Source organism: Miniopterus schreibersii (genome assembly GCF_964146895.1).
Source record: "Miniopterus schreibersii genome assembly, chromosome: 10".
NCBI lineage: Eukaryota > Metazoa > Chordata > Mammalia > Chiroptera > Miniopteridae > Miniopterus > Miniopterus schreibersii.
This window is the reverse complement of record NC_138110.1, coordinates 71650683-71664038: the sequence shown is the minus strand read 5'-3', so window position 1 is coordinate 71664038 and position 13356 is coordinate 71650683. Positions and strand designations below refer to the sequence as shown.

The 13356-nt window shown below is 37.2% G+C and overlaps 1 protein-coding gene and 1 pseudogene across 2 annotated transcripts in view; one reads left to right on the top strand and one right to left on the bottom strand.

Moving 5' to 3' along the window:
- The window catches only part of MACROD2 (mono-ADP ribosylhydrolase 2), a 1375516-nt gene that overhangs the window by 1000159 nt on the left and 362001 nt on the right, over positions 1-13356 (bottom strand). The gene's annotated exons all lie outside the window — the stretch shown is intronic.
- Positions 1-13356, top strand: part of LOC308562807 (lysine--tRNA ligase-like) — an 80555-nt pseudogene that overhangs the window by 36916 nt on the left and 30283 nt on the right. The window lies entirely within an intron of this gene.

Sequence of the window (13356 nt, the reverse complement as noted above, 5' to 3'; positions counted from 1 at the left end):
TTAGAAAAATAAAACTATATGGTGCCAACTAATCAGGACAAATTACCTAATAATTTACTATATGTTCTGCTCTTCTCCAGAGAAATAAAACTTTTATAAATAACATTAAAATAAGAAAAGCCATTGTCCTTAAAATTAGATGCTTAAGCCCGAGCAGTGATATACAGGGTGGGGCAAAAATAGATTTAGTTATTTGTATGGAAAATAATAAATGATTAATGAATCATAATAAAAGAATAAACTCTGTTTTGCGTACTCACAACTGTAACCCTCCTTTTGCCCGGCCCTGTATGTTATCTCCCACTCTAATTAGATAAGGCCGGTGTGTCTTTGGTCCTGAGGAATCAAAGCTCACTTTTCATTTTCACACTGTATTCCCATTAGATCAGTGGGACGCGGAATCATTTATAACATGGGGATGCACAAATAAAGATATCTAAGGACCCTGACTACCCTCATAGGCCCTTTGTTAATTAAATTAATTTAGCAAGCAAAGGAAGAAATTTTGACAAACGGATTTATCTAACTTTTCAATTTTCAAGGAATAATTAGGATGGTGGAGAGTAATGCTGCAAAGTGTGGCAAAGTTTTAAGGAGCTAATCTTGCAGGATAGATGACAAGTTCTCATTTCAGATACCTAAAGTTTTAGGTGGAATCTGTTATAAAGCACATTTACAAACAGCAGTTAGCTTATGGATGGCCACGCAATGTCACTGTTGCAAGTAGAATCAACTTAACTCACCGAACTTTTAGGAACAACTTTCTACGTGTCATGTACTCTGCTAGTTCCGGGGGATATGGGAGTGGGTAAGACACAATCCATGTTCTCAAGATGCCTCGAGGGTCTAGTAGGAGACACAGATGTGTAAACAGTTTAAATATGGTGGGAGAACTGTAACCGCACAGCACAGAGGACGCCCACAAGGGGAGATACTGAGCTACTACTTAGGAGGGAGCTGTTAGAAAACTACTGTTGGCTGAGGAGTATAAATGTCAGTTTTAAGTTTCTTTCAGTTTACATAGGCTAGAAATTAGTTAGCTAATGAATCAGTCAACAAAATGTTTGGGGAAAGCGTTATGGCTCAGACACCAGAAGAGATTTAAGGGAATCTAAGTAAGAAGTGATAACCAGGACTAGGTTGTGACTGTCTTGGAACCAAGCCACTTCTGCTCCACTTAAAAAAATTAAAAATTATATTTTACTATTACTTTGGTATAAAGATAATATGTTAATACCATATATTAAACAATTTATTTAACTGAAAGCTCATTTTTTTACATCTGATTTTAAAAGAAATTAAAACATTTTTGTGGGGCCCTAGAAAGTATTCTGGGTTCTCCACACTGTGCCTACTGCCAGCCCTGGTGATTGACTTTTATGAGCTAAACACTCTGTAAGTATTTCACACATATTTAACAATCTCTGCAGCTCTGTGTTTACGAATAAAGAGCCAGGGTTCAGGGTGGTAAGCAACTTTCTCAAGGTCACACAGTTAACAAGACCAAGTGCTCAGACGTAAACCAAGCATTTGGATTAGATCCAAAGCCTGAACACTTTCTCCTGCCATGTCAACGTGTCCTATAATACACAGCACCAGTCCTCAATCGATTTATTTTCAGAGAATGAGGTTGTGTGGAAGCAAAGGCCCTGAGTCTGGACTGCACAAGCTTTAGAAGCGGAGAAGGCTGTAATGGAGAAAGCCGCATTAACACAAATGCAATAACAAAGTGAAGGCGGGTCTGAAGCAGAGGGAGGCCAGGGACTAGTAGGTAGGAGCCTGGCTCCGAAGCCTAGGGCTTGGGTTCAAGTCCCACCTTCCCCCAGCTTGGTTCTCCTGATCTGTACAATGAAGATCACACAGTGTCATCATGGTGGTAACTTAAGAGTTGAGTTAACACTTGAAGAGGACTTAAAATTGTGCCTGGCTAGCCCTGGCCTGTGTGACTCCTTGATTGGTGGCAGGTTGAAGAAAGCTGACCCATGTTTCTCTCTCTTTCTCACCCCATCGTTCTCTCTCAAATTAACAGAAGCATGTCTTTGGGTGGGGATTTAAAAAAAAAAAAATTGTTCCTGGCACAGAGTAAAAATCTAGTAAAAGCTTGTTTTTTGGTTTTTTTTAGATTCTTTTATATTTATTCACATATTTATCACTTCTGGTGCTCTTCATTTCTTCCTGAGATTTTGAGTTGCTTCCTGTTGGCCTGAAGAACTCCCGTTAGTATTTCTTTTTTTTTTAATATATGAAAACAATTTTATGTATTTATTTTTCACTTCATCTTTATTGTTGAAAGTATTACAGATGTTCCCTTTTTTCTCTCCCCGTTGATGATTTTAATAATTTTTTTGTATTTAGAACATCTTACAATGTACCATTGAAAAAATTAAAATACTAGCTATATTTTTTCTCTTTGGAGTTCTCTCAATATAAAACATTATATATATATATATATATATATATATATATATATATATATATATATATACCTACACAGTCTCCTATATAGACTTTTGACCAAAACAATGCCTTTAGTACAATCCCAGAGTCCAGGACATGGGCATGGCACGGGCGCTGTTCTTCACATTGTACAACTGAGAAAATTAAGCTACTGAAAGATGAAGCGACTTCCCTGAGATCTTGAAATGTGGGGGGGTATATTCAATGGCCATGCCACATTCTGAAAACTTCAATCATTTCTTCCTAAAAATATTAATCTCTTACCATGTCAGCGCTATCCAGACAGCGTGGTGGACTCAGCAGCTGAGTTTCTCCTGTTCTCCGGGCTCTGAGTGCCCAGCGACTGCTGCAAATGTTAATCTATGTGCTTTCAACACCTTAATTCAACTGACAGCCCCACTCCTCCTGCAGAGATACCATCTCTGTCACTGGTACCACCTCCCCTCAGGACATGGACTCAAAACTCAGCCTATTCTGAAGCCCTTCCCCACCCCCTCCCCACATGGGGCCAGTGCCAGGTCCTGTTGATTCCCCCTCCACAGTGTCTCCTGCATCAGTTCCCACCTTCCCATTACTACTGCCATGGCCTTTAGGACTTTATTAAATCTGCCCCTAACTATTAGAATTCAGTTACTGCCTCTTGGCACATAGTGCTCGGCTCTGCTTCCAATGCCTCCGCCTTCTAACCCAGCCCAGGCACTGCTGCTGGAAGAATCTTCCTGCAGGTGAGAGCCCAAGGAGTTCAATCTAGCAGTTTAGGCTCCCTAAAATCTCATCTAAACCTAGTTCTCCAGCCTTGTCTCCCTCTTATGCAGCTCACGTGAAATCAGATGGGAATATGGCAGAATATGTCCAGCATGTTCCCCACCTGTGACTCTCCTCCTGCTAGTTCACGGTCTAGATACCTTCCACTCCATCTGTGTTTGTCAGAATTTGACTCACCCTCCACAGTTCGGGTCACATGCACCCCTTCTCCCATCTTTCACCAGCTCCCTTCCCGTCTTCTGCCATCCCGTCTTCAATGTTACTTATCATGCATTTTAACAGGGCTCAATGTAAGTGTCATCTTGTCTGGAAGTTTTTGCCACCCCAGCTTCCGGCCCCTCCTATTCTTTCTTCTGCTTTCTAGAGTTCTGTTTTCATACCTTTGTTCTTGTACTTAATATACAGTTTTATAACTACTTGGGAATGCCTGTACCCTGCCAGATGGTAAATTCCTCACCCTGACATATCCAGAACACCTCTGTGGATTCATTATTTTAATCATAAATTAATACATAAATACATATTCTTTTAATCAGGTGTATAAATCAATATAGCTATCCCCATTTATATATATACTTTGTGTTAAACTTTTAGACATATATATACAAAGCCAAAAAATGTATCTAAATTGATATAAATATAATACAAATATAACTAAAATGTGTTTAGAGTATAACTTTTCATCTAACAACCTAATGACTTATACGCTATAAACCTTCACCATGGAGAAGTGTATAAATCAAACTGTAGGGCAATCAGAGGTCTGAAAGCTCCTATTAAAGGCATTTCCTAAGCTTCACCTGCTCTCCCGACTACTTTTCCTCATATGCACTTAGGCTATGAAAAAAGCGTCACAGCAAATAAATCCTACCATTTTCACAGAAAGGACCCCTAGTGAAAATCACTTAATTAACATGTAAATCAATTAATATATTTAGTTTCTCCAGAGAAATGTTGGTTAAACCAACATGAATAATTAAGGATTCAAAGTATTAACAAAATAGACTTAAGCACTGGGCATAAAGTTCATATTACAATCATATTCTGTACTACCATTCCCAATTTTTAAAGTCATAGACTATAGGATTTAAAACTCCTAGTAGTTAAATCCTACTTAAATAATAACAGAAATGTTAGAATATTCACATAAAAAAACAATTTGAAATCTCAAAAAGAAAAATATTTCTGGAAAAAATGGATACTGTGAATAAAAAATATATAAAGGAAGGAAGACTAGACTTTCGTTTTACATTTTAAACTAGAAATAACAGAAAAAAAAAATGAGGGAAATTGCACATAGCTTAAGCAAAACGGTCTTAAACGAAAGTAATTTTTAACATGATCATGAGGTTTGAGTGAGTTTGCAGATAAACATGCTGCTTGCAGCAATGCTTGTGGGAGTGTCCATCTGTCTAACTGTAATGTTCAGCTTTTAAACCCTAATTAAAATTAACTTGCAACCCCAGTCCTTCCAGCCTCCTGGAGGCTGAAGGCGAACAAAGGTAGAGAAGCTCAGGTTTGTTTATGCTGGAGAACTTTGAAAAGAAGAATATATTCTGAATCACTCATGTTTGGACATAGCTAGAGTACAACAGAATAACTGAGCGTAACAAAAAGTTTAATAGGTAACTCCAAAATATAAGTTTTAAAAATACAAAATTTTGTATTTACATTTATGTCTGTCAATATTATATAACTGAGTACTAAAACCAACTTCTCTATTACCTATTAGAATTGCAAAATCTAAAATATATAAATTGGGAATAATATTTGGAGACTTTAAAAAACTAAAGGAAAATCAAAGGAGAAACCACAGACGTTGCTGCATGCAGGCTAAAAGGCAGCAATGAGCTAATTACAGCTTCCCCCCAGTGTGATTATGCCTGAGGCTTGTGAAGGACAAACCAGATTTCATTTCAGCCAGCTTGCCTTCCCTGCTTTCCTTCAAGCAAGAGAGTTGGGTAAGCCAGGTCCTCAGTGTCAGAAGCTTAATTTCAAAGAAGATCTTCCAAAATGATTCCAGATTTAAAGACGACAAAGTTTCTTGATATTTTCACATGTTTTTTGAGGGCTAAATAAACACTTCCAAGTCAGCCCACCCTTCAGGCATTATTTTTTCCATATTTCTTCAAAAACACGATTGTATTTGGAAATTAAAAGATTAAGAAATGCTTTTGTGAAGAAATGGAACACCAAGAACAACAAACTGCCTTGATTCCCACATAAGACTTATTTGGTTTCAACCAAATGTTCATGTAGTAATTTATGTACACAGTAATGGAAATATATCCACTGCATGTAAGCCATAATGATGCAGTTTCATCAGGAATTCATCGCTTCCTCCCAGCTAGGGAATGACTGTAAAAATTGTTCTTCAAACTTAATGCTTTTGCAAACCATATTTCTGAGGCCAAATAGGCATTTTGAAAATATGAACACTTCCTATAAATTTTCAGTATAGCAATATTTAAAACCATGACTCTGAAACACCAAATTTCAAGTCACAATAATTTACCTGGTGGAAGAAATTCTGAATGCGAGACAGTCACATGATAACAGGTTGCACGTGTGTAGGGCTCTACAGATTACAAATCACATGTACAAACACATCTTGTTTGATTTGCCAAACAATCCAGTAAGGTAGGTATTACTAAGACCATGGTACAGGTAGACAAACTGAGTCTTAGGGAAGCTGGTGACTTGTCTGAAGCCAAAAGCTTAACAAGTATAAGGTCAAAGGAATCAAAACTGCGTCTTCAGATTTCAATTTCTTTATACTCTGCTACCTCTAAAAGTGTAAGTAAAGCAACCAAAATGGGCACATAGTCATAACTGGGTAATTTTATTGGTGATATAGGATAGGTAGAAGCAGTAAAAGAAAACAAAAGTAGTGAAGGAAGACAAAACTCCACAGCCTATAATATAGACTTTACAAGGTCATTCAAGGAAATCTCAGTAATGTTTTAGTTAAGTCATAGGTGCTCATTCTTCCGTGACAGTGGGAGTTTTGCCACTTGGTTTCATTAATACTACTTCAGGAGGCCATAATCTGAATGAACAGTTATGTGGGAGAGGGAAGGTATAAATAATAATCACAAGTGTGAGAATTCACATTTATGGACTTAATGGTAGAATTCCCCTTTGCAGATTTTTAATAAAATGTTTTTATTGATTTTTTAGCGGGAGGAAAGGAGAGGGAGAGAGAGAAACATCAGATGGGAAACATCTACTGGCTGCCTCTTTCGTGCCCCCTACCAGGGACCGAGCCTGCAGCCTGAGCATGTGCCCTGACCAGCCAGGGGCCTCTCGGTGCATGGGACCATGCTCAACCAACTGAGTCACACCAGCCAGGACCCTGGAGAGATTTTTGATCAAAAATTTAAATACCTTTACTGTGAGATTTTTTTCCCCTCTAGTCATATTCTGTTGTTTGGGAGGAGGCATGGAAAAGGTGGCAAACTGGGTTCACCTAAGATGGGTTTGTTAAAGAGGACATGAGAGAAAGGCAGAGTTCAGGGTGTTTGTATAGGAGTTATAATGACAAACCATGGAATCTAAGTCAGACTGGAGGGAAATGAAGACAGGAGAGGATGCTGGACAGCGAGAAGGTGGGGTCAGTGGCTTAGTCATCTCGATAAGGTCAAATCATTGTAATGGGGCTACCAGAGCAAGTAAGTGATACTGGGCTCAAAGCGATGGAGAAAAACAATAAACACAGGTAAGGAAGGCAAGGAACTGAGAAGATAAGACTCCTCAACTGGAAGGCAGAGGGCCACCGGCATGAGGCTGAAGTCACTGAAGACGATATAAGGAGAGAAAGTGATCCAGGAGCCTGATTCTTCAATGAACAAGGTAAACTAAACAGGAGATGGGTAACAACACAAAGACAGGAAAGGGGACCTACTTCACAGTCCACAAGCAGCTAGAGGCCATGGTTCAAATTCTCGTCCTCCACTTGTGAAGAGAAATCTATGTAAACCACAGAAGAGTCACTGAGACAGATGAGCGAACTTGTGCCATTAAATAAAGGAAATTCCCTTCCAATCCAATCACTTTCAGCTTCAAAAAGGGAAAGCAAGTTGGGAAGAATACTCTGTTTAATCTATCAGCTGTCATTTAACCCGTGGCTAGGACAAATCAGTTGCTATTTAATACAGATAAAACTTCTATTACATCATGCTTCTCAAAGGTACTAGAAGCCCTGAAATATTTGTTAAAATTTTCCCTTCGTGTTTTTTTTAAAGCCAAAAGTTTCATTAACATTAAAATCATTCAAATAGAGGATCTGCATTTTAATGGGGAAATCTGACTTTTCACAATAAAGATAGAAACTCCTTAAAGTATAAAAATGTTCATTGTTGTTGGAATCATTTTACTGTGAAAAAGAAATCAAAATACATAGAGTGGTATAAAATTCAATTGTTTAATTTGGTTCTGTATAGAAAATAAATGTTACTTATACACATATAAGTCCATGTCTTTCAATAAGGCGGCGTGTTCACTGCCAGTTAGTACATACATAGGCAAACCATCTCTGGAGGACAGTCCGACACTGTGCAATAGTAAGAATCTTAAGAACTGCACAGTATTTAACATAGCAATTCTCCTAGTAATTCATCCTAAGGAGAAAATTAGCCATACATGCAAACATGTGCTTACACACACACACACACACACATTTGGTCATGACAAAGGATGAAGAAGTTTTGTATTAGCTTTATCCTGAAGCAAAATTTGCCATATTTGAATAAATCCACAAATGCCTGTGAGTGCTAATTATCTTTTTTTTTCCATTTAAAGGAAGTAGACCAGTACCAATCAAGTGAGAGAGGATTTATAGACCTATAGACAACTAAGAGACAGGAGATGAAAAACTAGGGCACAGAGGGTAAGGAAACGAACGTCTGCAGAAGGCCCCTCAGCTTCTTATCAGTCCCTCAGGCAGTCACTTTCTCCTGCTCTGTACTCCTACTTCTTCATTTGCATGTTTTTAACAGCGCTCATCACATCTCATTTATTATCTCTTTGACTGCTTGAGATTCTCACTTAGTCTCTGAGACCCTCTTTTCTAGGCCTGTCTGCTAGTCTCATGCTTGGAGCGGAAAGATGCTTATCAAAACTGTTTAGGTGGAAGGAAGGATTGGATTGAACTGAAAATCACCTAACAATCATACCCTGTTTTTGGAAATCAATAACTCTGTATTCATGACAGAGTTAAGTAAACAGTAGCAGTTTACAATAAAAAAAATTATTTCAACATCATCACATTTGGTGGGGGGAATACTATATATCATACAATTCTGAAGGGATACAAATAAATGTTAATAATGGTAGAAGTATGTCTGCCATCTATTAAAATTAACACATCAATAAACATATTAATAGTACAATAGTTCCCATTTACCCATAGGCGATATATTTCAAGACCACCAGCAGATGCCTGAAATCAAGGATAGTACTGAACCCTATATATACTATGTTTTTTCCTATGCACACATACCTATGATAAAGTTTAATTTATAAATTAGGCACAGTAAGAGATCAACAACAATAACCAAGAATAAAACAGAAAGATTATAACAATATATTGTAATAAAAGTTATGTGACTGTGGTCTCTTTCTCTCTCAAAATATCTTATCGTACTGGATAAGTACAGTTTTTCACTTAAAGGAAGCACTTTATGGCTTCTCTTTGTTATTTCCAAATTGCCAGCATCACTACTCTTGTGCTTTGGGGCCACAATTAGGTAAAGTAAGGGTGACTTGAACACAAGCACAGTGATACCTCAACCGTCCATCCGATAACCAGACAGCTGGTAAGTGACTAAGGGACGGGGAGAGCATAGAGTGGAAACGCCGGACAAAGACATGGTCCACATCCTGGGCAGGACAGCGCTGCACATCGCAAGATTCCACCGCACTACTCAGAACAGTGAGCAATTTAAAACTTACCATTTGTTTATTTCTGGAATTTTCCATTTAATATTTTTGGACCTTGATGGACTGTGGGTAACTGAAACCGCAGAATCTAAAATCACAGATAAGGGTGGCACTGCTGTACATAAAATTGGTGAAATTGATTAGAAATTTTTTATGACACAAATATGTCACATACCTTGCTTTTCTTCTGTGTGTCAACAAAAATCGAATAGATATTTAGACTGTAAACAACTTTTTCCCAAAGAGGATGCCAAGGTGCTGGTTATTCTTAGCTTTTCCAACTCACATTTGTTTTGCCACCACAAAGCTGTTAATTAAAGCAGCTATCAAGCAAAATTACTAAGTCAATTATGTTCCTTATTCCCTTTTCCCTCCCTCACCTCACCTGGTTTTCTTTTTAATTCACGCTGCATATAAGTAGCAATTAAAGTACAAATCAGAATGTTACTCGCACATATACATTTCATTACTATACATGATCTGTACTCTTACACACATCTGCCTTTTACAAAAGATTTAGCCAATATTTTCCTCTAATCAACAAAACTAAGGAAAGTATATGTATATTATAATTAAAAATATTATACTTTGCCATAATTAATATACTGAGTAATACTGATTGTAAAAATCATCTACTATTTACCTAAAACTCAAACTTATCCCAGTAATATTTTAAGATCATGCAAGGCCAGAATTTAATGATTGACTTGCCAGCACTCAATTTTCTACATATGAAAAATATATCATAGTTAAAGATAGAGACAAAAACCAGAAAGGAATATTTTATTTTATATTGTTTATACTAGAGAAAATATTGTGCAAACTATTAATGCTAAAATAGATCTGCTATAGCTAGGGCTTGTAAATGATACCGTTGCACACTGATAAAACCAATGTATTTAAAATAGGGAAACTAAAATACCCAGAGATGTGAAAGAATATGTATATCTTGACCTGGCTGGGTGTCTCATTTGGTTAGAGTTTCGTTCTGTACACCAAAAAGGTTACGGGTTCAATTCCAGATCAGGGCACATACTTAGGTTGTGGGTTCGATCCCCAGTTGGAGCATGTATGGGAGGCAACTAATCCATGTTTCTCTCTCTCTTCTTCTCTCTCTGAAATCAATAAACATATCTTCGGGTGAGGGTTAAAAAACAAAAAAGAATATGCATGTCTTATGTATTATAATTTTTCCTTCTTTTAACAATCCACATTAAATGTCCTAAAGTTCCTAAAACATAACAACTACAGTAAGTCCTTGCTTAAATAATCAATATGTTCCACAACTTTAAGAGAAATGACATATAACAAAATCAATCTGACCATAGGCTAATTGATATAAATAAGAGTTCAGTTCTTATGGCATCTCATCAATGTTATTACAAAATGACACTGAACTGACACTGAACAAAATGACATTTGAGAACTGGCTGCATATTGTAAGCTACTGTCCTTGACTTTTTGAGGCTACTTCTTTCAACTTAGCTTAGCCATGGTACAGTAATATTTAACCTTCTAAGATACAAAGGGCTTTACGTCACCTTCTCATTCAAATATCCTTCATAGCTGCCTCTTACATACAACAGCATGTACTTTTTTTTTTTTTGCCTGGTTGTTAAGGAACTCCAAAGCAAACAGATCCTCCCCTATTCAAATATATTTATTATGATTACCCAACAAACACAATTGAGTGTCCAGTCATGCTTTTCTGCATTCATATTTGCCATGCCCTTCCACACTCGGTGTAATCTATCCAGTGTATTCCTCCCTTCCTCCCCAGTGATTCTTGCTACCTTCATATTAGACTGTCAGGGAGGAAGATGATTTCCTCCACCCTTCCAGGTTCTTCTCTCTGGCCTAATAATTAAATTGACATGAAACAGATTAACTGGAGAAAACAACCAAATTTAATTATGTACATACATACAGGGGTTCCAAAAGAATGTGGGGCTCAAGGACAAATTGGGCAGTTGAGGCCTATATGACATCTTGAGCTAGGGAGAAGTGGGGAATAGTTTGAGACTTCAAAGGGGAGAAAGGCAGCTCACAGGGAGATGAAAAGAGTTAATGTTTAGTAAATAAATGTTTGCTGGGTCATCTAGAGACAATGAATCACAGAGAGGACTTTGGTCAAATGGGCCTTCCTAGGTTTCTTCCTGTCTACCACACCCAGTTCATACTTACTATGGTTATATATGGTGATAGTTCTTTCTATAACAGGCCTTCTACTTGAAATTATTTTGACAGTTTGTGGTGTGGGATGGTCAAAGATCCTTCCTGTGTCTTTTGTTTCTTAAAATATAAAATAATCCTCATGCCAGAGAGGCACACTTTGGGGTGGCAAATTTGTTTCCCAAGTCTAAATTGCTAACCAAGTACTGAGCTCTACATTCTGGGAAATATTACAACACTTAAATGTACACTCATTCATTAGGTAACTACATGATCATATGTTACTTCATATTTTTATGTATTTCTAGAACTCTCAGCATACTACTTGGTATATAGCTGGCTTTCAATAAAAATTTGTTCAACTACTGCAGCAATAGGCTGTTGTAACACTAGCTAGCCTGAAATGATAATATTGCTCCTGTCCCCAGAATCTGTCTTATAAAGGCATTACACTAAAGTTTAAAGTACATAAAAAGCACTCTTCAAACTTTATGTGGCTGTACATTTTCTTCTAGACATCAGACTGTGCTAAGTTAATGTTCTTCTTTGCAGACATGGAGTGGTAATGTATAGTTCATCATTGGCTTTTGGTGCTTGGAAATTGCCCTGGAACTAGAGGTGGCCAGATTTAAGCACAGGTACTGCTGAAATGGCTTTTAAAACAGGCATCTCTGAAAATATTCTAAGTTTTTTTGCTATGAGATATACTTGTAGGGAGCCAATCTAGCTATACTATGTAATTTACCAAAAGGAAACTACCAAGAAAGGGAAAGAGCAAAGAGAGCTGACATACAATGTTTTGAGTAGAGCATCTTATATTCCTAGACCAAAGAATTCTGTTAACAGCTCTGTGTTCCATTGGAGAAGAAGGCAATGAGGAAAAACTTGATTAAATGCATTAAATTTGGAACAGAGAAAGAAATTCAATGGCACAAAGCTATTAAAAAAATAAAGTTCAGTCAATGAATAATCCAAACCATTCCAGATAAAATATACAGAAAAGGGAGTAATAGAAGTAATAATAATAGGGCCATAAGGCATACAAGAGACGAAGAAATAAAAATGCAAGAATGTACTCAGACCTCTAGCACGTTGTACAAAATGGATGAATTTGGATTTTTCAGAGAGGGTTTGTTTACAATTCCATCCTGACAGCCAATCAAGAGTATAGGGTAGGCTACAGGGTTAAATGTGTCACAGCATCATAACCTCTTCTCATTCAAATCTTGCTTCTCCACAAACCTCCAAACCCAGCCTGAATATTCTGCTACCTTGTCTAGAAAGTATTTTTATGGTTAGAAGAGTATGGGAACAAATTTTCATTCCTATTATACCTACAATCTTTTCCTTCTAACTAGCAGTGTTAGGATAACTACATCTCAATGCCCCAGAGGGACCCAATTCATACCTTTCTACAAAGTGATAATTATTAATAGTGCTCCCCTTTATGATCAAAAGCATCCCAGTTTGGATAATACATTTATGATCACCTAAATGTAGTCAAAACAGCTTAAAAGTGATCAAGATATATGAATTATAAAATATTAAAAATATAATTCTTGTGGGCTGAAGAGAAGAAAATTTTCCAAATCCATATTATCAAGCTCTGAGCTTCAAGGTGCTATCATATAAAGGTATGCCATGGCTCAGCACAGCTCTCCACCAACAAATGAAAAGCAGCCCAAAGCACATGTCCCACAGATGGAAAGGTCGCTAAGGTCACCTTTGTATATCAAAACAGCATATTTTTATAAAGTGCTGCAGAAATTTATGCCATACAGCATTATGTAGCATTTGGGGAATGACATACAGATGTACCATTTTCCAGCTGGTTGGGTTTTAGAACTTTTCTCCCCGAATTTCAAATATATTTTACCTGGATTTTCAGCTTAACTTGGCATCCAGCTAGCCACAGTTAATATAGCCAGGGGTGGGGGGGGAGACAGTACAGGGAAAAAAAAAAAATGAACTGTCAGAAATAAGCCCAAATATTTCAATCATTATAATAAATGTGAATGGTTT